The sequence below is a fragment of the Macrotis lagotis genome, chromosome 6, assembly GCF_037893015.1.
Source record: "Macrotis lagotis isolate mMagLag1 chromosome 6, bilby.v1.9.chrom.fasta, whole genome shotgun sequence".
NCBI lineage: Eukaryota > Metazoa > Chordata > Mammalia > Peramelemorphia > Peramelidae > Macrotis > Macrotis lagotis.
Window position 1 is genome coordinate 136,941,153 of NC_133663.1, and position 6,322 is coordinate 136,947,474.

A 6,322-nucleotide genomic window follows, 5' to 3' on the forward strand; every position below is an offset into this window, starting at 1 on the left:
ATGGATGGATGTTTTATTTCAACAGACATTTTTGTTTTTCTTTAAAAAGCAAAAACAAAAGAATCAAAAACAAAAACAAAATTCAGAATTTATTCAGCCATCTCATTCTATTAGGGAGCCAATTCCCAATCTAGAATTCAACAGTTGTTTCTAGAGTCTCTCTTAGGAGTCTTTATTGGCCCCAAGAGATATAGAAGCTGCATTTTCCAAGTTTTATTAATAAAATGAAATCCAATGTGATCCTTCTTAAAGAAGTGATGGCTGAGGCCCTAGCAAAGAAGGTACTGGACTTGGAGCTGCTGGGGCTCCCAAAGGTGTTAGCCAGGAAAGGTAAGACCAGGTCATCTGGTACTGGGTAAAGGGAAAGATGAGATCCATTAGGAAATCAGTTCCAGAAGGTTAGAATCCATATTTGGCTTGGGTCTGCCAGTGGCTGAATTTATTTTCTGACCAGGTGTTCTTCAGCTCCAACTCTGGTTCTTTAGCCTGGTGAAAGTGATTTGGTATTTTCGTCTCTGCTGGCCCTGGCTTCTCACCTTCCTTCATGCTGAATGACTTCATGGTTTTTTCTTCTCTCAAGGATTTGGTCATCTACTGCTGGGCCCCACTTAGCTGGTCATCCCCTTTGATCTCCACAAAGGTAATCTCCTCCCTTCCCTGGTTCCTCTTGCCCTGAAGTCACTGGAACACTTCATCATCAATGAAGGAAGCATCTGAAGTAATCTCCTGTGGCGACCTCAGTTTGGATCACACTCAGGGTAGTAAACACTACTGTAATAATCCTGATTTTAAATGACATTAGCATCACCATATGTAGGCAACTGCTTGTAGGGCTGACTTCTGTAGTCTTTCCCAGGCTTAGGCACCCAAGGAGCCCCACTTGAGCCAGTCACCATCTTGAATTCAAGGGGAGCATTGGCTGCATTGTCCTGGAAGGTGGGATCTGGCTCTGTGCCTGGGGGTGCTCTTCAGAAGCATCATCTACAGGGTAAGGGTATGGCTCAGCTCCAGGAGGCTCAGCCTTGTCTGGAAGAGAGAAGTAGTTCTCAGGCGCTACTTCCCCTTCACTGTCATCCTATTCTTGTGTGATCTGTTTTGTTACCTATAGGTCAGCTACTCTTGGCAGCTGATTTGATGGCTAAGGGTGATGAGGTAGTGCTTGTGGCACCCACAGCAGGGACAGAGGAGGAAGTAGAAGAAGCAGATCTGGTCTTGGGGGTTGGTTTGAAGAGCTTGCTATCAGCAGAGCCATAAGTGGGTTTTTGGAGAAAACATAGGGCAGGAGCAATTGGTTAGGCTCTTTTGTGGTCAGGTTTTTGGGTTGGGGAACCAAAGCTGATAATCCTGTCCCTTTACCATATTACTGAAGAACAGTTTTCTTCTTTTTAGGTTCATCTTCCTCTGAATCTGAATCTTCCAGGTACAGTTCAGAAGTTGCAATCAGCACCGGCTCCATAGCCCCCTTCTTTGGCTTAGGGAGTCTCAGACAGGCTGGCAACACTGATGTGTGTGGGGGGTTAGGTTGAGGCCTGGGGTCTACAGCAGGGGACAGCCCTACCTGCCCCCTCAACCTTGGCCAGACTGAGATCCAGGGGTGTGTGGAGGCCACCTAGGTCAAAGGGCAGCAGGGTGGAGGTTGCAGCTGGAAGTCTTGAACCTGTGGAGGTAGCAACATTGGAGGGAGGAAAGCAAAGGGCAGCAGCTGTGCATGGGGGTGAGGGCAGGGAGGCAAAGATACCTAGCAGCCCCACCGCAAGGCAAGGTGGGACAGCAATCAGGAGAATCCACCTGTTCTGCTCTCCCAAACCTAACCCATGCATGGTTGTGTTTCCACTATATCAAAGCCTCCCTCTTAGCTTGGACTCCCAAAACAGAGCAACTCCACACAGGCCCCAGGAGTCTAATGCATTCTTAAGTTGGACATTTCCCCTTCCCCCTCCCAAGGGTGGAGTTTTCTCAGCCCAGCAAAATGGGACTTGGAATTGATAAACACCTGTAGCCTATGAAAAACATGGTCATTGCCAACCCCCCCTTCCTCAAGCCAGGAAGAAGGCATGGGGGTCCACTGTTTTCTAAAACAAGTTTCTGGAGTTCTTACCCTTCCTGCAGTGAAGGATGCATTCCATCTGAGACAAAGGTTTGAGTTTCCAAGTTCTAAAAAGGAAGATTTCCTTCTCCCTTCCCCCTCCCTCTGTAGAGGGTAGGGGCAGCAGAGAGTGAGACAGAGCATTTCAGAGAGAGAGAGAGAGAGAGAGAGAGAGAGAGAGAGAGAGAGAACCACCCCCAAGGGTAATTTCCAAGAACTCAGATGTTTTGCTTTTGCCAAACCTAATTCCTTTCAAAGAGCAAACACACATCTGGGGGAGGAGGGAGGAGTATTAGTGCTGGATCCCACCCCCCATATTTTATTTCTCATCAATTTATAGGCAGGCAAACAGGTCAATTGGATATACTTCCTAAGGCCTTTCTTAACAACCCTCACTCTCAATGGGGTATAAACCCAACACACTTTACAACTGCCATTCCCCGGGTCAGTCTGAACAGGGCAGGCCCACACCAGGGCTACTGCCAAATACCACATGGATTCAGCTTAGTAGACTCCACACAAACCAGAAGGTGGACTAGAGGTCCAACAATTTTCCTATTTTTCTAAAATTTAGGATCTAAAAAACAGGAGGTGTTGCTTCTCACTAATGGAGATCATCCAATTTCCCAGTCTGTATAGAGTTTCCTAGTTGGCTTGCCTTAGATGTAGCCACTGGCTACTTGGGTTTGCTTCTGTCTATGAGGAATCATTATTCAGACTCATGAAAGCATGGGTTGAAACAAAATAAAAATTTATTTAAAAAGGTTATAAGGCATAGGAATGGCTATGGAGGGAATGAAATACATTCCTTGAGTAGATTGTCCAAGACTGGGAGTGCTCTAGGTATAGAGATAATCTTTTCTGTACCGGATTGACATCATGTCACTCTAACGCCCTCATTATAATATTCTTTAAGTTAGCTGATTTGATTGCTACTCTCCTTCTAAAAGAAAATATAAGCCCACCACCATGATTCTCATTGGTCTAATAGAGAAAGTTAATGACCATTTCTTTGGTGAATTAATATATTGGTCTTATTAATAAAATGATTAAATTACACAGAAATAATATTTATTTAAACTTTTTTAATCACCACAGTTTAATTGCTGGTACCTTTCTTCTAAACACTATTTTGTTTATGATCATTTCCATTAATTTTTGTTTATTCTCATTATAATTACCTGTATGATTGTTTATTACATGGAGATACAAACTTATTGCCCAAATGGAATTATTTCAAACATTTTATTTTCCCAAATTAGCATAGTTGTTGATTGATTGAAATAGAGGGAATTGCCATGAGGTATCAGCAGAAGAGTATTCCTTAATGATAGTTATAGCACTAGTGTACTGGAGGACACTGCAGTTCTGAGAGATGCTAGGTAAAAATATTTTTAATTGCTTTTTATCAGAGGTACACCTACACATAATCCAAAACAATGATAATGGAATCTTAAGGATGGTTTTTAAACAAATGAACACCATTTTTTATTTGCTTTTAAGATATTCCTGCCAATACTTAAAATATTCTTAGCATATATTTCTAGAAATAAAAAGAGAAGTGAGATACAAAATGGTACTATTGACAGAGTGCATTTGTGTAGTTGATTTTATACTTACAACTCCCATCAGTACATTTTGGCATTTCATTAATTAATGTCTTAAAATAGCTTGCAATCTTTAAATGAAAGATGTTCTGCCAAAGCAAATGAAAGATGCTGTATTTTATTGTTGTCATTAATGGATCTAAGTCATTAGAGAATGATGTTTAAAAATTCTACTATATATGTTTTTTCCCATGTTCAATATAAATAGTTGCAGGAATAAAATGATGGTATTTCAAATATGTGTTCATGTGCATACTTTGCTTATAACTTTTAAAAGAACTTGAATTGGGCCATAGCAGGGATAGGTTGGGCAGAAACATGGTTGTCTTAATTTTGATATTTGGTGGGAGATCCTTAGACTTGCTACCCTACCCACCAAATATGCTATTGCATCATCCATGATTTTGCATGAAAATTAAATTGGCTAATAAATATTATACCAATGAAGCCCAAAACACAAACTGCCAAACAATGATCTTTATTTATTTAACCCTAAATAATCTAGTGAATATTTTCAACTAAGTCATCAGCTAAGGGCATATGATTCATATCAGTGAAATAGTTGCTCACACAGGAAAAAATATATCTTTGATGCATTTAAATACATTTTATTTTATTTTTTGAATTTCAATAATTTTCATGTTAAAACTCAATCAAACTGGATTATTTCAAGAACACTCATAGTTTAAAGTGTAAGGAGGACAAGAAAAAGATAAAACTAATTGTATTTGACAGCACTTTCTAGAGTGATATATATCTTTCTCATCAATAATGGTGGAACCATCATATTTTTATTCTACCTTTCATTTCTAGTTTGATAAATGAAAACAAATGAAATGGCAATTAGGGGGATGAAATGAGAAAAAGTAATTGCAACTGACTATGAATGCACAGAAGAAATCCATGGTGAAGAGAACACAAAGTTTAGAGGAATCCATGTTCAAGCTACTGCAAAGAGTGTGACATTAAAATAATAGAAACAACCATGGATTACATTATTATCCTCAAAAGGCAATCAAAAAAGAAATTTAGTGATTCATTTGCCTATTATCTCAATGGTAAAGATTTTTAACTTTTTTCTGTATCTAATTATAAGAACATTGATAACAATTGGAATTTATTTAATTGTTTCATTCATATCCAAATCTCTTGATCACATTGGAAATTTTTTTTGGTGAAGATCCTGGAGTGGTTTGTTGTTTCCTTCTGCAGCTCCTTGCAGTCATCTTTATCACTGGTAAATCTAGGGTATTTGAAAAACATTACAACTGGAAATAGCCATATTCAAGTTTGGTTACTAATGGTTACTATTATGGTTTTTTTTAGGTTTTTGGGAGGCAAATGGGGTTAAGTGGCTCGCCCCAGACCATACAGCTAGGTAATTATTAAGTGTCTGAGGCTAGATTTGAACTCAGGTACTCCTGACTCCAGGGCTGGTGCTCTATCCACTGCCCGACTTAGCCATCGCTGGTACTATTATGTTGAACTCATTTTCATAACTTTAGATTTTCTTCTCTAATCACCATTTACACAAATAACCCACTTAATATTTGCAGTTTTAGATCTTTTATATAAACATTTACCTTGCAATATGGCAAAATAAATTTTTATAATACTGTAGATGCTCATATTAAATATAAATATATATACATTCATAAATAGATGCACTATACGAATAATTTATATGCATTTATCTGTTTTCATTTTTATATATTTAGGAATGCATATATGTGACATATTATATTATATATGACATATATATATATATATATATATATATATATATATATAAACAAAACTTTATTTTATCCCCAATGATGGCTATGCTTTTCAACATTTAACATGTGTTTTACTTTGTAAAAGGTTTTATCCTATATCAACTGACATAAATAGAAGAAAATGTAAAATACCTCATCAGCAAAACCACTTACCTCAGGAATAGATCAAGAAAGGACAACCCAGGGAGGCTAGTTGGCACAGTGGACAGAGCACCAGCCCTGGAGTCAGGAGTAACTGAGTTCAAATCTAGCCTCAGAGACTTAATAATTAACTAGCTGTGTGGCTTTGGGCAGGGAATGGGGTTAGGTCTTGGAAAAAACCTAAAAAAAAAAGAATCTAACATTCCTATTTACAGAAATTATACTTGTCAAGCACAGATATATTAGATTTCTTTTTTTTAGGTTTTTGCCAAATGGGGTTAAGTGGCTTGCCCAAGGCCACACAGCTAGGTAATTACTAAGTGTCTGAGACCAGATTTGAACTTAGGTACTCCTGACTCCAGGGCCGGTGCTTTATCCAATATGCCACCTAGCCACCCAGATATATTAGATTTCAAAGAAAGAAAAACTTTTAAAAGCATTGTATATTGAGGAATGTGGGGGAAAAATAAGAAATTTATTCAAAGGTTATGATTCAATTATATAGATATCAGTGAGTATATCTTAGGAACGGAATACATGAAGGATGATGTAAACACAGAATTCAACATAAACAAAAGAGAAGCAATTAGGTAGCACAGTGAATAGAGTACTAGATTTGAAGAACTCAGAAAAGTCCTGAGTTGTATCCTACATCAGACACATACTACCTTGTATGACAACAGGCAAATCACTTAAATCTTATTTGCCTC

At 38.3% G+C, this 6,322-nt stretch overlaps 1 pseudogene; it reads right to left on the reverse strand.

Moving 5' to 3' along the window:
* Positions 1-399: 399 nt before the first annotated feature.
* Positions 400-2,581, reverse strand: LOC141492225 (proline-rich protein PRCC pseudogene; annotated as a pseudogene).
* Between the last annotated feature and the right edge of the window lie 3,741 nt (positions 2,582-6,322).